A 24,675-nucleotide genomic window follows, 5' to 3' on the forward strand; every position below is an offset into this window, starting at 1 on the left:
GCGCACCAACAGGAGAAGCGCTTCCACTTGGCGAGATATGTCATTCGCGTGGAAGGTTTTCTACTCCCCAACAGGACTTGTTGCACCGCATCCGAACAGCGCAACTCCGATTGGCTTAACCAGAGAGCAGCCATGCTGTCAGATGAAGGGACTGCAGGTCTGGGTGGTGAAGCTTGCCGAAGTCCTGGGATATGAGGTCTGGGTAGAGTGGCAAGGGGATCGGATCCGCCACTGAGAGGTCGAGCAACTGGGTGTACCAATGTTGCCTCGGCCACGCTGGAGCAATTAGTATTAGGCGAGCCCTGTCCCTGCGGAACTTGAGGAGGACTCGGTGGACAAGTGGAAACGGAGGGAAGGCATAAAGGAGGTGTTCGTTCCACGGGATCAGGAACGCATCTGAGAGGGAGCCTGGGGAGCGACCCTGCAGGGAGCAGAACTGCTGGCACTTTCGGTTCTGCCGGGAGGCAAAAGGGTCTATGAGGGGAAATCCCCACTTTTGGAAGACAGAATAGAGAACGTCCGGGCGGATGGACCACTCGTGAGTGAGGAAGGATCTGCTCAATTGGTCCGCCGAAGTGTTCCGGACTCCTGGGAAAAAGGATGCTACCAGGTCTGTTGGATGGGCTATGCAAAAGTCCCATAGTAGAATCGCCTCCCGACAAAGGGGGGAGGATTGTGTTCCCCCCTGCTTGTTTATATAATACCTGGCCGTTGTGTTGTCTGTGAAGACCGAGACACAACGACCCTGCAACTGATTCTGGAACGCTTGACACGCCAGGCGGACTGCTCTCAACTCCCGGATGTTTATGTGTAACGCCAACTCTTGAGGGGACCAGAAGGCTTGCGTGCGAAGGCGCCTCAGATGAGCGCCCCATCCCAGGGATGATGCGTCTGTTGTTAAGGACACGGAGGATTGCGGGGAATGGAATGGGAGGCCCGCACACACCAGGGACTGCGACCTCCACCAGTTGAGGGAGGCTAGGATGTTCGATGGGATGGTAAGTATCACGTCCATGGTGTTCCTGCCTGGGCGCTTTGTCAAGGCGAGCCAAGTTTGAAGGGGCCTCATGCGCAGTCTGGTGTGCTTTGTTACGAATGTGCACACTGCCAAGTGGCCGAGGAGGCGGAGGCAAGTGCGAGCTGAGGTTGTCGGGAAGTCTTGGAGCGTTTGTATGAGGGAGACAATTGTCTGAAATCGAGGCAAAGGCAAACTGGCTGTTGCGAGAGTGGAGTCTAGCATCGCCCTGATGAACTCTATTCTTTGCGTAGGCACTAGAGTGGATTTCTCTAGATTGAGTAGCAGGCCTAGACGCATGAACAGGTTCTTGATGATGTGCATGTGCGTGGTGACTTGTGCCTCCGAAGTCCCTCGAATCAGCCAGTCATCGAGGTATGGGAAAACATGAATTCGACGACGGCAGAGGGAGGCCGCAACTACAGCCATGCACTTTGTAAACACCTGCGGGGCCGTGGAGAGGCCGAAAGGGAGGACTGTGAACTGAAAGTGCTGGCGGCCCACCAGAAACCGTAAATACCATCTGTGCGGAGGGTAGATGGAAATGTGGAAATATGCGTCCTTCATGTCGAGAGCGGCGTACCAATCTCCGGGATCCAGGGACGGGATGATGGTCCCCAGGGATACCATGCGGAACTTGAACTTCCTCATGAACTTGTTCAGTACTCGCAGGTCCAGGATAGGTCGAAGGCCCCCCTTCGCCTTGGGGATTAGGAAGTATCAGGAATAAAAGCCCTTGCCCCTTGAGTGCTCCGGTACCTCCTCTATAGCTCCGATGGCATGGAGTTTGAGTACCTCTTGTAAGAGGAGTTGCTCGTGAGAGGGGTCCCTGAAGAGGGACGAGGAGTGGTGGGTGGGAGGGCGGGGTTGAAATAAACTGCAGGTGGTATCCCGACTCCACCGTGCGAAGGACCCAACGATCCGAGGTGAGTTGGGAGCACGCAGGGAGGAAGGAAGAAAGGCGGTTGCAAAACAAAAAGGGATCCTGGGAGGTCATCGGTACGCTGCTCTCAGGCGCACCCTCAAAAGTTTGGTTTGGGTCCCGCAGATGGTTTAGCGGAACCAGAATTATTGTTGCCCCCTTGAGGTACAGACTGCCGTCTATGATTAGGGTGACCTCGACGCCTAGCAAAGTCCTGCCTTGGCCTGGGCGGGGGGTAAGGGCACTGAGGCTGGGGGCGGAAGGACCGTCTCTGGGTCTGAGGGGTATGCATTCCGAGTGAACACATGATCACCCGGTTGTCCTTCAGACTCTGTAGCCTGGGGTCTGTCTTCTGTGAAAATAGGCCCTGGCCATCAAATGGTAGGTCCTGGATTGTATACTGAAGCTCAGGTGGCAGGCCCGACACCTGAAGCCACGAAATACGTTGCATCGCTATGCCAGAGGCGACTGTATGAACTGCCGAATCTGCCGCATCCAGGGAGGCCTGGAGCGAGGTACGCGCTACCTTTTTGCCTTCCTCCAACAATGCTGAGAACTCTTGTCTGGAGTCCTGAGGCAGCAGCTCAGAAAACTTGCCTACTGACTGCCAGGTGTTATAATTGTACCTGCTCAACAGGGCCTGCTGGTTCGCTACCCTTAGCTGGAGGCCCCCCGCGGAATAGACCTTTCGGCCTAATAGGTCCATGCGCCTAGCCTCCTTAGATTTTGGGGCAGGGGCTTGTTGGCCATGGCGCTCCCTCTCATTAACAGATTGCACAACTAACGAAGAGGGAGGGGGGTGTATATACAAGTACTCGTAGCCCTTGGAGGGCACCATGTATTTCCGTTCAACCTCTCTGGCAGTCGGCTGGATGGATGCCGGAGATTGCCAGATAGTATCTGCTCTGGCCTGGATTGAATGAATAAAAGGGAGGGACACCCGGGTGGGTGCCTCCACTGACAAAATATCTATGACAGGGTATTCCACCTCCGGGACTTCCCCTACGGGCAGGTTGATGTTCTGTGCCACCCGCCGGAGGAGGTCCTGATGTGACCGAAGGTCAATGGGAGGTGGACCCGATGTGGATGTGCCCGCTACTGCCTCGTCTGGAGAAGAGGAGGAAGACAGCCCCGGAACGAGTGGTTCCGGAAGCGGCTCCTGGTCCTGGGCAACATCGGGGACTGGAGAAACGTGGACGTCCGGTGCGGGCGCTGGAGCGTCCTCCGTACCAGCCGGTGGAGGCCGGCTAATAATTGCCTCTGGCACGCGGTGCTCTGCAGCAACAGGAAGTGGCGTCACAGCAGGTTCGCCTTGGGCCTGATGGTATGCCCAAGGCGTCCAAAAGGGCCACTGTTGCGGTCCGTGGTCTGGGCCGTGAGGTCTCTGGGTGACTCTGCTGTTATTGTCCGAGTCGCCATAGGAGGCAGAGTCTGCATGAGATGAGACCGATGCGTGTCGAGACGGCCATGGAGGAGCTGTGCTGGAATGGGATGGGTGTCTGTAGACCGACGACCTGTGTGTCCCATGCGGTACCGGAGACCGGTGCCGGGAGTCATACCAGTACCGGGATGGAGATCGGGACCTACTACCAGCACGGTGCCGGGAGGTTGACCGACGTCTCGAGTCCCTGCGTCTTGACCTGCTACGGGAGGTGCGGTGCCGGGATCGGTGCCGGGACCAGCGCCGGGAGTACCACAGCGGCGAACGAGATCGGGATTGGTGCCGTGAGTACGACCGGTGCCTTGATGGATATCGGTACTGGGACTGCGAATGGTGCCAGGATCGGGATCGATGACTGGACCTCGACCGTCTGCGGGATCTGGATCCGGAGCGGCGATGCTCGACGGTGCTCTGCGAGGGAGGCCTCATCATGGCTGGCTTGCCTAATGATTGAGGAGCCCGCACCGGTGGTGCCGGGGGCTGAGGCGGCCCGGGGTCCGTTAGGGCGATCAACTCCCTCGCCGTTGAAAATGTCTCCGGCGTAGAGGGCACAATAAGCTCATCCACGGCGTGAGCCGGGGAGCTGATGGGCACCGGACTCGACGGCCCCTGTGAGGCCGGAATCGACGGTGCAGCAGGTGTCGGTGCCGCGGCAGTTGAGGGTGCCGGGCGGTCCGACCTCGGTGCGCGCTCAGACTGCTTCTCAGATGCGAGTGCCGTAGGAGCCTTGCGCTTCTTGCCACGCGGGGAGAGTGACCGGTGCCAGGTGTGAGTCGGCTGCTGGCTAGGGGTCCTCGCGGTGCCGGTGCTCCCTGGTGCGGAGGAGGTACTCGTTCCCGGTACCGTGGCTGGTGCTGATGCAGGAGGAGTGAGAGCTGCCTCCATTAGGAGCTGCTTGAGGCGAATGTCCCACTCCTTCTTTGTCCGGGATTTAAACGCCTTGCAAATGCGGCACCTGTCCGTGAGATGGGTTCGCCCAGGCACCTGAGACAGGAGCTATGAGGGTCTCCTGTGGGCATCGGCCTATGACAGGTCGAGCACGGTTTAAACCCCGGCGAACTGGGCATGGGCCCGGTACCAGGTGAGGGAAAAGGGCTAAGCCCCGATCCCTCTCAACTATTTACACTAACTATTACTAAAAGCAATAAAAGTTAACTATAAATACAAAATACTGAACTATATACACAATAAACAGGAAAAACGAGTGAAAAGCTAGGGAAGTGGAGGACAGCTAAGCCGCGCTCCACTGTTCCAACGACCGACATGGGCGGTAAGAAGGAACTGAGGGGCGGATGGGACGGCAGGGGTATATATTCGGCACCATAGCAGCGCCACTCCAGGGGGCGCCCAGCCGACCCACCGAGTGTTGCTAGGGTAAAAGTCTTCCGATGAACATGCACGCGGCGCGCGCACACCTAATTGGAATCGATATGAGCAAGCACTCGAAGAAGAACTGGGAAACATCAGGAAGAGGAGATACCAATGATAGATACACTTTTAATAACTAGAATGAAAGTGTACAAATATGTTGAAAATAGACTCCCCTCAAAACTGGCAGAGTACCCCTCCAGCACCCACACCTCACCCTTAAGGCAGGAGGGGGCAGAAAGAGTGAGCAGCTGGTGGAAGGCATTTAGGGGAGGGAGTTGGCAAGAAGGTGGTGTTCAGGGGGGTCTAGGGGGATGGGGCAGGAAGAGGTGGAGTGGGGGCAGAGCCTTGGATAAGGGGGTGGAGCCAGGATGGGGCACCCACCAGCAAAACCAAAAGTCAGCACCTATGAGTTGGGGTGACAGGTCCCGCCTGCCCGCAGAGGGTGTATTTGTTGCCTGTATAAACTTCCCCGGCAGCTGCACAAAGTTGTTGTAATTGTGTTATACAGTGAACCCCATGCTGCTACCGTGACCTCCCTGTTATGGGGTGGGAGTGTTATGGGGTGGGAGTGTGGCTAGGAGTTGGGGCAGTCAGGGGACAGGGGGGTTGGATAGTTGGTGGGGTCCTGGGGGGTCATTAGGGGGCAGGAGGGTTTCTGGAGGGGGCGGTCAGGGGACAAGGAGCAGGGGGGGTTGGATGGGTCGGGAGTTCTGTGGATCCTGTCCGGGCAGGGAGCGGTTGGATAGGCATGGGAGTCCTGGGGGTCTGTCTGGGGGCGGGGGTGTGGCTAAGGGTCAGGGCAGTCAAGGGACAGGTAGCGGGTAGTGTCCTAGGGAGGCAGTTATGGGTGGGGGTGTCTCAGGAGGGGACAGTCAGGAGACAAGGAGCACGGAGGCTTAGATAGGGAGTGGAGTCCTGGGGGGGCAGTTTGGGGCAGGGTCCCAGGAGGGGGCAGTCAGGGGACAAGAAGCGGGGCGGGGCTTGGGGGTTCTGAGGGGGGGCAGTCAGGGGGCAGGAAGTGGGAGGGAGTGGATTGGGGCAGGGCTCCCTGGGTGCACACCCTAATGAAATGTGCTGCACACGCCTATAGGTAGGAGGTTGAGTTGTGGGATGGACATGTGCAACTATCTTGAAGAACAACAGTTATGGAAAGGTTACTAACTTTTTTTCTTCTTTGAGTGCTTGCACATGTCCAAAAATATTTAATACATTTCAGTTGGGATTCTATTGTTTAACAGTGTGATTAAAACTGCAATTAATCATGATTAATTTTTTTCAATGAGAGGCAGAAGCTATGTTGATGGGAGAGCATTTCCTGTTGACATAATGTGGTGGAGATACTGCTTTAAGTCAATGTAAGGTGCATTGACTTAAGTTATGTAACTTACATAACTTTACTAGCGTAACTTACATTGTCTTGCAGCATTAATATAGACAAGGCCTTTGTGATAAACTATTACTTCTCAATGAAAGGTATTCAATCTAAGATGTGAATACATGATAACAAAGATGGCTTAAAAATCCATTCTCTCAACCAGTTTGCTTAAGATACAACTACCTGTTTCACCTCTTCACCAAAATCCTTTAGAAAGCTTTGGCTGTTGGGTCTGCACACACAATATCCTAAGGAACTGAATATACAGAGCCAAAGGTACATAAGGAGCCTTGGCTCCAATCCACTCCCTCTGTTCTTTCAGCTATTTCAAGATACAGTACACAGACTGCAAAGAAATGGGGATGGAGGATGAATCATGTAGATCTATGCAGATAGTCATCTTGAAGTTGTTACCGTAACCCTTTTTTTCTTTTTCAAGGTTAACTGAGCACATGTGATGGCCAATTTAGCTACTTTGTCACTAGATTTAGTGACTTTTTGGTTTCCCTAGCAAGAAAATAAGTGTCAAAGTGACCAGTGACAAATCTAGCGACTTTCACTGCCAATTACAGTGACATTCAGAGAAAGAAGTCATCAACATATATAGTCACAAAATTATTCACAAGCAGCTCAATAGTGTTAATAAAATCCATCCCATGCTCTTCTTACTACATTCTTTTGCACACCAAATCAATGTCATTATGTCTCAATTGAGCATGTCCTTGGAATCAATCACATTCCAGGGCTTCTTGGGCTGAGATGATTATAATGGGTAGGCAAGGAAAAGAAGTTTGTGGAGGCTAATTAAATACTTTGCTAAAGCCAGGCACAATTTGGAGAGAGCAGCACATTAGTCAGGGCTAGTTTTTACCCAAATGTGTTCTTTCTCACTGCTCTGTAGTAGGCAGCACACCCTGTGATGCAGAGAACGTTGGCTAATGAAGCAGGCTGGGAGGGGGAGGCAGCAGGGGTGCCATTTCAGATTTTGGTAGGTGGGGCAACTTTAACCGTGATTCCAAAGGCTACTTGGGCACCTGAAAACTCTTGATTTTTTGCAGATAATAACTTAGATACAGTGCTCCTGTCAGATAATAATTTCTAATTCCTATAGAAAGAAAGAAAATTAAATAAATATCAGACCCCACTCAGCTCTAATATTTGTTCTGACATCTTGTGTCAATTCACATAAGGGACACTGGTTAGGCTTAAAAAAATTACTGTATATTCTTACTTTGTTACTAACTCTTGAACACAACAATTGAAACAATTGTAGAAAAACCTAGATTGCTTTCTATCACTTTTTTTGAAGTTCAACAAGCTTGGAATAGATTATTTAACTTCTAGAAACATCCTATTAGGGCAAGGCCCCATGAATTTATACTAGAAAATAACTTTAAACAGGAGTGAAACTGACACTTACAAGTCACTTTCATAGTATTGCCAACCCCAAATGTTCAAAAATTAAGAATCAGGCTCACCAAAAATCATGAGATTGGCTTTAAAATAATGAGATTATGTAAAAATAATAGATTTGTTTTTTATTTACATTGTGCTTTTTGAGCCTTTAAGGTGCACTGGGGTCACGTTTTGAAGCTTTCTCCACAGCCACAAGGGCTAGAAACTTCATTTTTCTTTAAGAATGAAGGCTGAAATCATCACATATCCACTTGATTCCAGGAGCTGGGGTTTTAAGGAAAACAATAATTACCATGAGACTCATGACAAAATCATGAGAGTTGGCAACACTGCTTTCACTTCTGTTTAAAGGCTAGTTACTTTCCAGAAGGCTCTTAAACACAACACTACAGAGACTGAGTTGCGGTTTTCACAGGAGAATATTTTAAATCAAACACCAAGAAAATTCCAGATTTTAAAGTTGGGTAAAATTGAGACTTCTAAGGTATACCAGGGCCACTGCAGGCAGGAAACGAAAATAAACAGGCACAGGAGCTCTGGGCAGCTCTTCCTCTTGAAAGAAAGCTGGCAGGTCAAATCTTCTAGTCCTTAATCAAGTAAAACGTCTATTGCCATCAGTATTTCCACTCACAGATATAAACATCACAGTGAACATGTGATAACATGTGTGGTCAATAACTATACACTTCAAACTTAAATATCTGAGCCATCTTATCCAGAGATACACATCTTATATGCATTGGCTCAGGGACTACATTTTCTGGCATATTCTGAACAGTGCTGGGCACAGAGATTGTGCCCACTGAATAATACAAATCATGACAATAACGGTTGACTTCATGGACTCTGTGGGTGCAATTTCTGTTCTTGGTCTGAATACAGCTGAAACCCTAAGAATTTGATATATAATCACATCTGTCAAGTATCAGAGGGGTAGCCATGTTAGTCTGGATCTGTAAAAGCAGCAAAGAATCCTGTGGCACCTTAAAGACTAACTTGCATCCGACGAAGTGAGTATTCACCCACGAAAGCTCATGCTGCAAAACGTCTGTTAGTCTATAAGGTGCCACAGGATTCTTTGCTGCATAATCACATCTGATACTCATATGATACTCTCATTCCTTCCTTTTCTCAAACTCAGAACAAAAAATGACAAAACAAAATGGTTTTCAGTTAAAATCTAAAATTGCACAGCAGACATTGCTGTACAACTCAGCCTGGGGCAGAACCTGCCATCTATTGGTGGTTAAGTGCTCTCCTCTCATTGACTCTCATTCTCTTTCTTTCTTCATCTTTCCTAACCTCTGTGCTGCTTTTGATACTGTCAACCAGGACATCTGGCCTGCTATGTTTTGCTCCCATCCATCAGAGGCCTCTTTTGCAGCATGCAGCAAAGAGAAAGGCTAGTCCCGTGGATAGGGAGCTAGCCCTGAGAGATCTGGGTTCTACTCCCTCCTCCTCATGGACTTCCTGTATGACCTCAGGTCAGTGCCTTAGGGACAGAGTTTCAAATGTTTTTAGGCACCCAAAGATGCAGCTAGGCATCTAGTGAGGTTTAGAAAGCACCTAACCTTCTAGGAGCTTTTGAAAATCCCAGTAGATGCCTAAATACCTTTGAAAATCTGGTTGTTAGTCTCTCTGTGCCTCAATGCCCTACCTGTACAATGGGGATAACAGCACTGCTCTACCTCACCGAGGGGCTGTGATGTGAGGCACTCAGATACTACAGTGATGGGGCCACATAAGTACCACAGGTAGAGTGGGAAATTCTCTATACTACTGCTATCCCTTCCCTGGGTTTTGGCCCCTTCTTTTGCCCCTCACATCTTCCTCTTTTCTGAATGTAATGTTGGCTCAGAAGTCTTGGCTATATTTCTTCTGAGTCCCCTGTGTTCTCTCTTCAACCGTCACCGCCCCTCAAGGGATTCCTGTTTTACAGGCTCATCTAACAACTTCCATCCTTAATTTAATTACCAGCCTCTTCTTATCTTAATCACCCTGCTCCTGTTTGTAAACAAAACACTGATTCCTGGCCCCAGGGACACAAGCTGGGAGAAGCACCTCTCTGCAGAACTCACATTCTGCACTTATGCTGAGCAGTTAAGAGCTCTACCTGGGAGCCTACCTCCTGTATGAAACTCAGAGGGGGCTGTAGTCCCCCTGCCCTACCTAATTGGTACCCTTGGGAGGCAGGTTAGCTAGCAAGAAGAGCTGCATGGATGGAAGGTGGAGTGGGATGAGACAGGGCCATAGCAGGGGGCATCGGGCCTCCAGGGATGAAGCCCTTACTACAGATATCAAAGGTGGAGCTAGCTTGATTTTGGTTCCCCTTTACTCCCCTTCACCTGGCTTGGCTTGGGCTTAGATGCCCAGCTGTTATCAGAAATGAAACCCTGGAAACCTGGGGAAGGGGTCCAGCTAGTGGATTTTTGTTTTTAAATCTACTTTCTAGGTTCCCTGCAGTGCTGCGCTCAGGTCAGGGGAATGCCCTCTTCCCCCGATTCTGGGCTCTCCCTTTCACTCACCTGTTGGCTCAAACCCAGGCTGGCAAGAAAGGGAGGCTCAGCTGAAGTTAACCAACCCCAGCCAACCTGGGCTGCAGTGTACAGAACACCCTTCCCAATGAGCAGCTTGCACCCTCCTGATGATGACAGTTGTAATAGGGTCAGGCCAGATGACTACAGGAGAGTGATAGAAGGTAGATATATTAGCTCCAGATTAAGCAGATCCCCTTTCCCTGAGTAAGATAATGGGCAGTTCCAGAACAATCAAGAAGTTGCTGGAACCAATTATGACATGCAAGCTAATTAGGACATCTGGAGCCAATTAAGAAGCTGCTAGAATCAGTTTGGACAGGCAGGCTAATCAGGGCACCTAGTTTAAAAAGAACCTCACTTCAGTTTGTGGTGTGCATGTGAGGAGGTGGGAACAAGAGGTGTGCAAGGAGCTGAGAGTGAGAAGGCGTACTGCTGGAGGACTAAGGAGTACAAGCATCATCAGGAGGATGATCCTGTGGTGAGGATAAAGAAGGTGTTGGGAGGAAGCTATGGGGAAGTAGCCCAGGGAGTTGTAGCTGTCATGCAGCTGTTACAGAAGACACTGTAGACAGCTGCAATCCACAGGGCCCTGGGCTGGAACCCGGAGTAGAGGGTGGGCCTGGGTTCCCCCCATCCCCCTAACTCCCTATTGAATATAAGAGGAGTTGACCTGGACTGAGGGTCCCACCAGAGGGGAAGGTCTCTGGGCTATCCTCCGACCCACTAGGTGGGTCAGCAGAGACTGTGGAGATTGTTCTCCTCCTTTTACCCATGTTGGCCAGTGCTGAGGTTAGCTGAGTGAATGGCAGGTTTGAACCACTGGCAAAAGTGGCCAACTGAGAGCTGCCATGAATCTCTGCGGCGAGCAACAGGGCCATCCCTAGCTATTCTGGGGCCCTACGCAGCCCCTCCACGGGGAAGGGGGGATAGGCCTCCTTGGGGGGGGGCTGGCCCCAGGGCTCCATGGGGGTGGGGGGCAGGGCTGGCTTCGGGGACAGGGTGGGGGAAACACACCTCAGCACTCACCGGAAGCGCAGTTGGGGCTGGGCTGCTGCACTTCCCACCGCCGGTAAGTGCAGGCCCAAACCTGCTGCACTCCTCAGGGGAGTGGGGGTGGGGCTGAGGCGGAGCAGGGGCGGGAAGAGGCGGGGTGGGGGCTTTGGGGAAGGGGTGGAATGGGCGTGGGGCTGGGGGGCGGCATGGGGAAGAAGCAGGGTATGGGCTGGAGCAGCATGTAGCTGCACAGGGCACCAGGAAATTTGGTGCCCCAAATTTCCTGGTGTCCTACGCAGCTGCGTACTTTGCGTATGGGTAAGGATGGTCTGGCGAGCAAATCCGCCAATAAGCGCAGAACCCACCAAGGCAGAGGAGGAACTTTGTCACACATTGTACTGTTGTAGTTGCTTCTGGTGTGCAACAGAATGTAGCAAGAGGAGCATGGAATGGATTTTATTAACACTATTGAGCTGCTTGTGAACAATTTTGTGACTATACTCATAGACTTTAAGGTCAGAAGGTACCATTATGATCTGCTAGTCTGACCTCCTGCACAATGCAGGCCACAGAATCTCACCCACCCACTCCTGTAACAAACCCCTGACATATGTCTGAGCTATTGAAGTCCTCAACTTGTGGTTTAAAGACTTCAAGGTGTGGAGAATCCTCCAGCAAGTGACCCATGCTGCAGAGGAAGGCAAAAAAACCCCAGGGCCTCTGCCAATCTGCCCTGGAGGAAAATTCCTTCCCGACCCCAAATATGGCAATCAGTTAAACCCTGAGCATGTGGGCAAGACTCACCAGCCAGCACCCAGGAAAGAATATGTCTTTTGCCTCCACTGCTCCCCTTGGAAGGCTATTCCAGAACTTCACTCCTCTGATGGTTACAAACCTTCATCTAATTTCAAGTCTAAACTTCCTGATGATGAGTTTATATCCATTTGTTCTTGTGTCCACATTTGTACTGCGCTTAAATAATTCTTCTCCCTCCTTGGTATTTATTCCTCTGATATATTTATAGAGAGCAATCATATCTCCCCTCAGCCTTCTTTTTGGTTAGGCTAAACAAGCCAAGATCTTTGAGTCTCCTTTTGTATGACAGGTTTTCCATTCCTCGGGATCATCCTAGTAGCCCTTCTCTGATCCTGTTCCAGTTTGAATTCATCCTTCTTAAACATGGGAGACCAGAGCTGCACACAATATTCCAGATGAGATCTCACCAGTGCCTTGTATAATGGTACTAACACCTCCTTATCTCTACTGGAAATACCTTGCCTGATGCATCCCAAGACTGCATTAGTTTTTTTCACAGCCATATCACATTGGCAGCTCATAGTCATCCTATGATCAACCAATACTCCGAGGTCCTTCTCCTCCTCTGTTACTTCCAAGTGATGCGTCCCCAGTTTATATAAAAAATTCTTGTTATTAATCCCTAAATGCATGACCTTGCACTTTTCACTATTAAATTTCATCCTATTACTATTATTCCAGTTTACAAGGTCATCCAGATCTTCCTGTAGGATACCCTGGTCCCTCTCTGTATTGGCAATACCTCCCAGCTTCGTGTCATCCGCAAAATTTATTAGCACATTCCTACTTTTTGTGCCAAGGTCAGTAATAAAAAGATTAAATAAGATTGGTCCCAAAACTGATCCCTGAGGAACTCCACTAGTAACCTCCTTCCAGCCTGACAGTTCACCTTTCAGTACAACCTGTTGTAGTCTCCCCTTTAGCCAGTTCTTTATCCACCTTTCAATTTTCATATTGATCTCCCTCTTTTCCAATTTAGCTAATAATTCCCCATGTGGAAGGTAATAATTGGAGATATACCAATCTCCTAGAGCTGGAAGGGACCTTGAAAGGTCATCAAGTCCAGCCCCCTGCCTTCACTAGCTGGACCAATTTTTGCCCCAGATCCCTAAATGGCGCCCTTAAGGATTGAACTCACAACCCTGGGTTTAGCAGGCCAATGCTCAAACCACTGAGCTATCCTTCCCCCACATATCAAATGCCTTACTGAAATCAAAGTAAATTAGATCCACTGTGTTTCCTTTGTCTAAAAAATCTGTTACCTTCTCAAAGAAGGAGATCAGGTTGGTTTGGTATGATTTACCTTTTGTAAAACCATGTTGTATTTTGTCCAAATTACCATGGACTTCAATGTCCTTAACTACATCAAATTTTTTTCCAAGACCTTGCATACTACAGATGTTAAACTAACATGCCTGTAGTTACCCAGATCACCTTTTTTTCCCCCCTTTCTTAAAAATAGGAACTATGTTAGCAATTCTCCAGTCATACAGTACAACCCCTGAGTTTACTGATTCATTACAAAATCTTGCTAATGGGCTTGCAATTTCATGTGCCATTTCCTTTAATATTCTTGGATGAAGATTATCTGGGCCCCCCAATTTAGTCCCATTAAACTGTTTGAGTTTGGCTTTTATCTCAGATGTGGTAATATCTACCTCCATTCCCATTTATCATCCTACCATTATCCCTAAGCGCCTCATTAAAGACAGAGGCAAAGTATTTGTTTAGATATTGGGCCATGCCTAAATTATCCTTAACCTCCATTCCATCCTCAGTGTTTAGCGGTCCTATTTCTTTCTTTGTTTTCTTCTTATTTATATGGCTATAGAACCTTTTACTATTGGTTTTAATTCCCTTTGCAAGGTCCAACTCTACATGGCTTTTGGCCTTTCTCACTTTATCCCTACATTTTCTGACCTCAATAAGGTAGCTTTCCTTGCTGATCCCTCCCATCTTCCACTCCTTGTAAGTTTTCTGTTTTTTCTTAATTACCTTTCTGAGATGCTTGTTCTACAACTCCTGCCTATGGCCTGGTCTACACTGGGGGGTGGGAATCGATGTAAGATACGCAACTTAAGCTACGAGAATAGCGTAGCTGATGTCGACGTATCTTAGATTGACTTAGAATCACTTACTTTGCGTCCTTGTGGCGCGGGATCGATGGCCACCACTCCCCCGTCAACTTTGCTTCCACCTCTCGCAGAGCTGGAGTTCAGCAGTCGATAACTCAATCCCCGATCGCTCTCTTATCGCATCTACTACACGCGATAAATCAATCCCCGATAGATCGATCGCTATCCGGCGGGTAGTGTAGATGTACCCTATGAGGGTTTTTTTGTACGTACGTGTGTGTGTATTGGGAGGAGGGATAGCTCAGTAATTTGAGCATTGGTCTGCTAAACCCAGGGTTGTGAGTTCAATCCCTGAGGGGGCCATTTACAGATCTAGGGCAAAAAAAATCTGTCCAGGACAGTACTTGGTCCTGCTAATGAAGGCAGGGGACTGGACTCAATGACCTTTCAAAGTCCCTTCCAGCTCTATGAGAGATTTATTTATCTATATGAAATTCAATGGAAATTTTGATTAGTGACATTTTTGACTCCTTTTGCTTGCTTAAAACAGCTACATCTAGTGACTTTTTCAGGGTTTGTCTGGTGACCTCTTGCTATATGAGGTGGCACACTGACTATAAGATTATCTCCATTTTACATACCTAGCTCTTTCATACCATCTTGTTTATTCTTTTCCATAATTTTATTTATTTCCTGTAAGATAAAGGAAAATGCAATTTCTATTAGGAAAGATGCATACACCTTTGAGTTCATATTTTAAATGCACTTTAGTACAAATATTGCTGAAGTCCATTAAATATAGGGGGTTAGCAGTGAGTGAGTGAATTATGGTTAGAATGACATTAAGCCATAACACATGTTGTAGAAGGGCCAAGCTGCTGTGGGAATACTTAGAGGAGGTCTGGTTGACTAAGAATACTGGAAGTCTGCCAGATGCAGCAGCAGCTCCATCACCCTTTAACAAGGTGCAGTAAGCTCGTCATGTATCTGCTCTGCTAGAATTTGTTTTTAATCATTCTGACATCTTTATTTTATCTATTTTAACTTCCTGTTAATTTAAATCTATAACTTTTTTAAAAGAATATAAATTAAAATCTTAAAAGCACACATTTTAAACCATTTCCTATACTTTCTATTATTTTCCCTCACCTTAGAAATTGTCTCATGACCAGAAATCTGTTCAATTAAATATTTTGTATCTTCTTCACCTTGCACATATCCCTTAGCAATATCATATCTAACGGTTAGCTGTTTGTTTATTTGTTTTTCCAATAGGTTTATCAGTCTTGGTATCACAAGCTGAAATAAATAATAATGAAATAAGTCACATCTGCAAACAAAATACATTATTTAATAAAAATGTCAACTTTTCTAATAGGAATTCTTATACAGATAAATACACTTCATTTGTATGTTTATATTTCATTTAACTTTGATTTATATAAATACTACAACAGAGTGTTTGTCCAGATCAGAGGTGGGCAAACTATGGCCAGTGGGTCCCTCCCCTGCTGTCCCTCCTCTCCTGAAGCTTCAGCTCGCCATGCTGCCAGCGCTCTGGGCGATGGGGCTGTGAGCTCCTGCTGCACAGCGCAGCAATGTGGCTGGCTCTGGCCGGGTGGCGTAGCTGCCAGTTCTGCTGCTCTGAGTGGCATGGTAAGTGAGCGGGGGGTTGGATAAGGGGCAAGAGGTCCCAGGGGCAGTCAGGGGACAGGGAGCAGGGGACGGTAGGATGGGGCAGAGGTTCTTGGGGGAGGGGGGGCAGGGGCAGTCAGTGGACAGGGAACGGGGATGGGGTTGGATAGGCGTGGGAGGGCCTGTCAGGGGAGCGGGGGTGTGGATAGGTGTCTGGGCAGTCAGGGGACAGGGAGCAGGGTAGGTTGGATAGGGGGTGGGGTCCCGGAAGGGCAATTAAGGGTGGGGGGGTCCTGGGAGGGGGCAATCAGGGGACAAAGAGCAGGGGGGGGGTTGGATGGGCCAGGGATTCTGAGGGGGACAGGAAGTGGAAGGGGGCAGAGAGGGGGCAGGGGCCAGGCTGTTTGGAGAGGCACAGCCTTCCCTACTTGGCCCTCCATACAGTTTCGGAACCCCAATATGGCCCTCAGGCCAAAAAGTTTGCCTACCCATGATCCAGATGCTCGATGTGCTCTTAAAATAACCTAGAAGTTCAGCAGTACAATTTAATATAACCTATGTTAGTTCTCCAGAAAAACAAGGTTGCCATTGTTTAGTGAAAAATCCTCTTTATGAAGTGTCTTGTAAATCTTATACTTATTTTTTTATGCTGGGGTGGAGTAGGAGTAGAGAAAGGAAATAGTTTAGCCACTATAGTTACAGTGAATTCCAAGGAGGAAAACACCAACTAAATCAATTAAAGACTATCATTGGTGTGAGTAAAAGTTCTTTGATTGTTGCCTGCCAACTAAATAAACAGCTTCCTTCTTGAGCTTCCTGATTTAGAATCAATAAGTGATTATTTGCTATGTTAGCAGCAATATTGGGGTAAAACCATCAAGTTAACTTCGGTCCGACTTAGTATAGCGCTCAGGCTGCGGAGCAGGCGGCTCGGACGCAGCAGGAGTCTTGTGCCTCTTCACCCTCGGGGAGAGGGATCGGTGCCGAGTGGACGTCGGTGCCGGCGACGGCCGGTGCCAAGAGGCCTTGGCGGTACCGGCGTGATCCGGTGCCAAGGGAGCGGTTCTTGAAGACTGTCCAGCGCTCGGTGCCGAGGGCGGAGGAGTAAGAGCTGCCTCTATCAGGAGCTGCTTGAGACGAAAGTCCCGCTCCTTTTTTGTTCTCAGCTTAAAGGCCTTACAAATGCGGCACTTATCTGTTAGGTGAGATTCCCCGAGGCACTTAAGACAGGAGTCGTGGGGATCTCCTGTTGGCATCGGCTTGTGGCAGGCCAAGCATGGTTTGAAACCCGGTGAACCGGGCATAGGCACCGGCACCGGGTGCTGGGAAGGGGATAATCCCCGAACCTCTCTGAACTATATACACTAACTGTACTACAAACAAATAAAGTTAACTACAACTATATAAATCTGAACTATAACACAAGAATTAACGAGAGAACTACGAGTAGCTAGGGAAGTGGAGGTCAGCTAAGCCGCGCGTCACTGTTCCAACGACCGACACAGGCGGTAAGAGGGAACTGAGGGGTTTATGGGTCGGCAGGGGTATATATCCAGTGCCATAGCAGCGCCACTCCAGGGGGCGCCCAGCCACGCAGTAGCCAGGCTGTCAAATGCAGTGCCACCAGGTTCGGATGCAGCAGATTGCTGTGGCTTGGGGATAGCAGATCTTGCCGAAGAGGTAGGTGCAGCATGGTGGCGGCCGAAAGACTCAGCAGCACGCTGAACTAGCGTTGATGAGGCCACGCTGGGACTATGAGGATGATCGTTGCTTCGTCTTGCTTCACCTTGAGCAGGACTCTGTGGATTAATGGCACCAGCAGGAAGGCATACAGCAGAGCTCCTGAACATAGAATCAGGAAGGTGTCTGACAGGGAGCCCTTGTCCCTGCCCTGCAGAGAATAGAACATGTGGCACTTTGTGTTCTGTCTGGATGCAAACAGGTCAACCTGGGGAGTCCCCCACCTATGGAAGATTAGGCTGACCACCTCCGGATGGAGTGACCATTAATGGTGAGACAAGAAGGTCCTGCTGAGGTGATCTGCCAGGACGTTCTTGGCTCCGGGCAGGTGGATAGCTACCAGATGAATGGCATACCGCATACAAGAATCCCAGAGGCTGAGCACTTTGTGACAAAGGGCTGAAGACCTGGCACCACCCTGCCTGTTGATGTAATATATCACAGCGGTATTTTCTGTGAGGACCTGCACCACCTTGCCTTTCAGGTGGGCAAGAAGGCCTGGCAGGCGAGGCAAACTGCTTTGAGCTCCCTGACATTGATATGACGGACGAGATAATTGTGTAGCCAGAGGCCCTGGGTGCTGAGCTCACACCCAGATGGGCTCCCCAACCCAGATCTGACACATCCAATGTGTATCGTACACTGCTCAAGACTTTCTTGATCAATGCAAGCTCATTGATTAGTTCGCCACTCTGTCAAAGTGTAGTGGATGTGCACCAGCCTCTGTAAACTGAGCAGATCCCGCCCCAAGCACGACCAGGATGATCGACGGAGACCAGATTGCAAAGAGGACTCCCTGCAGCACTGACCTGGGACCTCGACATCAATCCAGAGACAGGAGGACATGGTTCAACACTGTGACCACATGGTCCAGGGTGTGCCTGCTGGGGGTGTAGACCGAGGCTAGCTACACTTGCCGAGGCCACAGATGAAGATAGGCATAGCTAACCACATGTGTATGTGGTCATGTGGCCCATCATTCGCAGGCACATGTGAGCCAGGGTGAGTGGATGGATCTTTATAGGAGGGATTAAGCTTGACATGGCCTGAAAATGTGCTTCCGGAAGGAAGGCCTTGGCCCACGTGAGTCTGATAAACTCTATCCTTTGAAATGGTGTTAACATGGACTTTTCTGTGTTTATTAATAGACCCGGGTTGCTGCAGGTGGACTGCCTCTTGTGCACCTTCCCCATAGACCTGCCCTTGATGAGCCACTCATTGAGATACAGGAAGATTGGGACCCCTCAGCGCCATGCATTTCGTGAACACCCTAGGGGCCGAAGACAGGCCACAGGGTAGCAACGTGAAATGGAAGTGGCACTCAACCACTATGAAATGCAGGAAATGCCTGTGCCACAGAAATATGCAGACATGAAAGCAAGCGTCCTTTAAGTCGAGAGTGGTGTACCAGTCCCCCAGATCCAGGGATGGGATGATGGAGACCAGGGAGACCATGCAGAACTTGAACTTCTTGAGAGACTTGTTGAGGCCACCCAGGTCCAGAATGGGTCTGAGACCCCGCCTTTGGGATTAGGAAGCAGTGGGAGTAGAATCCTCTTCCTTCCATATCTTGAGGAACCTCCTCCACAGCCCCCAAGACCAGGAGATTTTTTGACCTCCTGAACGAGAAGTTGCTTGCGAGAAGGGTCCCTGAAGAGGGATGGGGAAGGTGGGGGGGGCAGAGGGAGGGGTTGCCGAAACTTGTAGGGTATATCCCCGAGCTACTGTGTCCAGGAACCAATGGTCTGATGTAATCCGTGACCAGGCCGAGAGGTAGGGAAAAAGGCAGCTGAGGAAAAGGAGGGAAGGATCCAGGCAGTTGGCTGGTGCATCGCTCTCGAGCACACCCCCAAAATGAGCACTTCTGGCTCCCCGGTGCTTCACCGGGCCAGGCTGCGCAGCAGATCGGGACGACAAAGGGCGACGGTGACTAAACCTTACATCCCTTTTCCTTGCAGGTGCCTGCCAAGGCTGCCTCTGTCGAGGTGCGGAGGAGGGCAGAATGGCTGTCTCAACGCCTGAGGAATATGCATCCTCTGAGAGCAGAGAGTCACCCTCATGTCTTTCAGGCTGTGCAGACAAGCATCCATTTTGTTGGAAAAAAGGCTGACACTGTCAAACGGGAGGTCCTGAATAGAGGCCTGCATTTCCTGGGACTGGTCTGTGGTCTGGAGCCAGGAACTTCGCTGCATGACCACTGCCGAGGCAACCACTAGGGCAGCTGAATTGGCTGCGTCCCAGGCCATTTGGAAGGAGCACCAAGCTGCCGCATACGCTCCTCCACCAGAGTTGTGAACTCCTGGGCCATCTCCTAGGTCATGGAGTCCTTGAATTTGAGGAGAGAGTCCCACAAGTTAAAGTTATAGCAACCCAAGATGAAGAATGATGCCGGGGAGATAGTCTATGGCTGGGCAAGTCCCGGCGCAAGGATGGGGATTTGGAGTACAGAGCCGATGACTTGTAGCAGCAAGCCGGAGCCCTGGGCCAACACAGAGACCAAGAATGTGGTGACCGAGGGCTCTGTCTTGGCTCCAGAGACCGGTGGTGCTCACTTGATTTGTGCAAGTCCTTGCCCTCTCGGGGAGCCATAGCCAGATCCATATCTCCACATGGTGCCATCTGCACTGGGGGCGCTCTCTGCTCTCTCGGTGTCAGAAGCTGGGAGAGTGTCAACTGCGCCATCAGCTTGGGCCCTTTACTGTTCCCTGGAGTCGGCGATGGGTCCTTTTGTGGGGAGGAGCTCCCTGGGGCTGAGCCCTTTTGCAGGTCTGGAGTGGGCGTAAGGCCAGAACAAGGTCCTTTGCCCAGAGCCCCCTGGTCGGGCTTGCTTGGTGCCATCTTCTTAGGTTTCTTCTTCGGCACTAGCAAGGGGGATTGGTGCCAGGAGGAACCTGGTACTGGGTGTGCGCTCCACACCGAAGTAAAAGCGCTAGGTACCACATCGGGCCACTCTGGCTCCAAAGCTGGGCTCAGGGCAGCCTGCATCAGGAGGGCCCTGAGATGTATGTTGTGCTCCCTCTGAGTCTGAAGATCAACAGTTTTACGGATGTGACAGCGCTTCTTTATGTGAGATTCCCTGAGACAGCTTAGACAACTATCGTGCGGGTCACTAACAGGCATAGGCCTGTTACACATAGAGCACGGCTTAAAATCCAGGGACCAGGGCATGCCCCACCTGGGGCAATGTCCCCACTGGGACACTATCTAACACAGGGGTCGGCAACCTTTCAAAAGTGGTGTGCCAAGCCTTCATTTATACACTCTAATTTAAGGCTTCACGTGCCGGTAATACATTTTAACGTTTTTTAGAAGGTCTCTCTCTAAGTCTATAATATATAACCAAACTACTGTTATGTAAAGTAAACAAGGTTTTCAAAATGTTTCAGAAGCTTTATTTAAAATTAAATTAAAATGCAGATCTTATCAGTTTAGTGTGATCCTTGCCCTTGCTTTTCCTTGCTGAGTTTTCCAATGTCTGGCATGTATTTGGATACTTTAAGCTGCACATAGGCTTCTGAGGGACAGAGGACAGATTTCATGTGTGAAAATACCTGTTCACACAGGTATGTGGATCCAAATGCTGAAAGCATTGCAAATGCAATTTTCTTCAAACAGTTAAATTTCACTGGCAGGGACATCCAGCAGGTCAGAATAGAGGCCCCATGATCTCTCTCGGTAGCTTCAAGTGCGCTCTGCAGATCCACAAACTTTGATGTCTACAATTCTGAGCTTTTTAACTGAATGAGCTGCATTTCGAAATCTTCAACACCCATCCACTGAAATACAGACAAATCCAAATCGTTTTCATTGAACTTTTCAGGTTTAATTGGGCCAAATTGCTGTAAATCTTGAAATCTGTCAGAAAATTCTGATTCCAGTTCTTGCATGTACTTTCCAATCTCATCGACATTGACAGTGCAACGTGTCGATAGCTCTTTTATGAGTTGGAAGTAGCAGAAAGTAGAAGTTTGAATATCCCTGGAAAAAACTGCTGGTTTCACAACAAATGCTTTCCAGGTTTCATAAAGATCCAGAACTGTTTGCCCTGCACCCTGGAGACAGACGTTGAGTTTGTTTAGGCGAGCGGTGATATCAGTTAGAAACATGAGCTTACACAGCCATTTGGCATCATCCAGTTCGGGGTAGTTTTGTTCTTTTTCCGATTAAAAAGGCCTTGATTGCATCAAAACCGTTTACAAAGCGCACCAAAACCTTGCCATGATTTAGCCACCGAATGTTGTTGTGAAGTGGGATGTCATTATAAGCACTGTCCATCTCTTCTAGCAGTGCTTGAAATTGTGAGTCAAAGCAGATTGAGCAACAAGGAAATTCACAATTCGCACAACTGTATTCATCACATTATTAAGCTCTGAATTAGAAATTTTAGCACACAGGTTTTCTTGATGGATGATACAGTGAAATTTGACTGTTGGACGGCCAATTTGATCTTCACGTAACTTTACAAATCCCTTCTGTTTTCCAACCATGGCAGGAGCACCATCTGTTGTCACACAAAATATTTTTCTGCTGTCAACTCCTCGTTCTTCAAAATGGTTTACAAAACTTTCCAGTGTATCTTCCCCCTTTGTTGTGCCATGCAGGGGTTTGAGGCAACAGTTTCTCTTGGATTTCATCAGAAGCACAGTATCTTGCAACAACTGCCAAATGTGGAATGTCATTTATATCCACGCTCTCATAAACTGCAACACTAAATGTTGTGTCTTTCAATGCAGTCGTCCGCTTTTCCTTAATGTTTTCTGCCATTTCACTTATGCATCTCTCAACTGTTCTGGCAGAGATGGGCAGTTCTTTTATTCTAGATATGATGGTATCTTTATTTGGCAAATCATTGAACAAAATCTCCGAACTGCTGAGAAAAACTTCTTTTATATATTCCCCATCTGTAAACGGCTTTCTGTTTTTTGCAATGCACTGTGCAATCTTGTAACTTCCTTCTGTAGCTTGATTTTTAGTACACTTAAGCTTTTAAAAACACTGCTTTGCTTCTCAGAGGCTGCTCCTGCCTTTTTGATAGATTCAGTCTTGTCTGCTTCGTCAAGAAAGGTTTTCTTGTGCTTCATTTCAAAAATGTCGAACACTTGATGTGCGACAAACACCACTTTCATAACAGAAAGCACAAATAGCACGGTCCTTCTTTTCAATAAATCCAAATGCATCTGTCCAAGCAGGCTGAAATGATCGGACAAGGCTAGGAGCAGAGCCGAGGGTGGCCTGCTGGGACTCCAGGCTGGAGATCCAAACCCCGGCTGGCAGGAAGTCAACGGCTGGAACCCCAGATCGGCAGCTGAGGTGAGTGGAGCTGGCAGTTGGTAGGGCTCAGCCTGCCCCAGCTCTGGGGTTTTGGCCCCTGGCTCCTGCCAGCTGGGGTCTCAGCCCACTGCCAGCCTGGGGTTCCTTCACCCAGGCTGGCAGTGGGCTCTGAGTGGGACTGGTGGTGGGACCCCGGCTGGCAAAGGGCCAGCAGCAGGAACCCCAGAGTGGCAGCAGGCTGGGTGACTCAGCCCGCGCCACATGGCATCAAAAATCAGCTTGCATGCCACCTTTGGCACTTGTGTTGTAGGTTGTCAACCCCTGATCTAACACTTAACAGCTACTTAACAACTAACTAACAATGGTTAAACTATTTACAGCTAGAAGCACAAGGCTGAGATAGAAAAAAAAATACAGCTGGCCACTTGCGAAGCAAGGGACAAAGGACCACCGCAGGTGGTAAGAAGGAACTTAGAGGGCATAGGGCCCACTGTGCCTGAAATACCACGGCTTGAGCGCGGCACCCCAGAGGGCTCCACAGCCAGCCCTATGGATACTGCTAAGGCAAAAGTCTCTGACGTCCGCGTATGTAGGCACACACACACCTAGAATGAACTAAAATGGAATCGACATGGAGCAAGCATTCGAAGAAGAATTTTTGTGGACATCTGTGTTGAAACCTGTCAGGAGTCTACCCTCACTTGAAACTGGGCGGTTTCAAAGTGAGGACCCGCATGTCTTCCCCCCACCCCAAAATCCTAGGGTAGGTCTCCCCTTCGGCTGCCACCACCCGGTCAATTCCGTGGGCCGGGACACCCCTGTTTCCCCCCTTGGGAACACAGATCAATTCACAGAGGAGGAACCTTCCCCCTCCCCCCTCTCTCCAGCCTGCTCTGGAGACAGAGGTGCCTGGATTCAAACGCCTTGAATCTCACACACACAGGGAAGCAGCCCACTTCCCCCTCCCCTTCCCCTGAATTTCCCCAAGGGAAGGAATTAACCAAGTCCAAAGAAAAGAAAAGAATTTATTAAGAGAACAAAAGAAAATACAGAATCTCTATGAATCCAAGCTGGACACTCACAGGGTATAACCTTATCAATCTCTGGAGAGAATCCCCTCTCCCCCTTTTCTCAGTAAAGCAATATCAGCAAACAGGAATAAAGCATTTCCTTTAGCAAACACACAATTGCAAATGTAGAAATCAAAGCATAAGGCTAATTCACCTTTCTAATTAATACTCACTATTAATTAGTAGAAACTACTCCAGGAGAACTTGGAGACATGACTGTCTTCTGTTAAAACCAAAAACAGTTCTCACCCAGACAAAGGCTTCCCTCCACAGAGATTTGAAAAAATCTTATCTCTGATTGGTCCTCTGGTCAGGTGGTCACCAGGTACTACATGTTAACCCTTTACAGGTAAAACAGACTTTAACCCTTAACTATCTGTTTATGACACGCCCCCCAAATCGCCAACAGTGGGAACTACTGGTGGTGATTTCCTCCTAGCACTGTAACATAAACAGGTAAACAAAACACATGCACTATTACATATACTACTAAGTATGTAAACAACAAGATATTTGACACTGAAGAACACTTTGTATGCATTTGAGCGGACATACTTGGCATTGTCCTTGCCCATCCCCTCCCAGTGGAAGGAATGTTTTTAACCTGTTTTTGGCTTTGTTGACCCCAGAATGCCCACTGGGATGTGAGGGCCCAAGCTTAAGAGCTTGTCCCAGTACTTAGTTGGAACTACCAACTGTCTTTGAGGATGCTGGCCTTCCTGGTGTCCACCAGAAAGAATGTCCTTATATAAAAGTTCTTGTTTTACAACAAACTGGAATTGGGTAGAAGAGCTGAGAGGCGGTGGGTTGCTTCGTGCCGCCGCCCAAGCTTTCTTAAGGCTGTTATCGGCTTCCTGCTCTGTCTGGAACTGTTCCCTTGAGGCGGGAGACACCGGTTCCTCTGGGAGCGATGTAGGTGATGAGGTTGTTTTTATGGACTGTGGACCGCTGTCCGCTGGTGCACAGGGTGATATTTTAGGCTCTGGCTGAGCCTCTTG

At 49.1% G+C, this 24,675-nt stretch overlaps 1 pseudogene; it reads right to left on the reverse strand.

Annotated features, from left to right (window-relative positions):
• LOC123369017 overlaps window positions 1–24,675 on the reverse strand; it is a 322,921-nt pseudogene that overhangs the window by 115,745 nt on the left and 182,501 nt on the right.

This window comes from Mauremys mutica, chromosome 4 (assembly GCF_020497125.1).
Source record: "Mauremys mutica isolate MM-2020 ecotype Southern chromosome 4, ASM2049712v1, whole genome shotgun sequence".
Taxonomy (NCBI): domain Eukaryota; kingdom Metazoa; phylum Chordata; order Testudines; family Geoemydidae; genus Mauremys; species Mauremys mutica.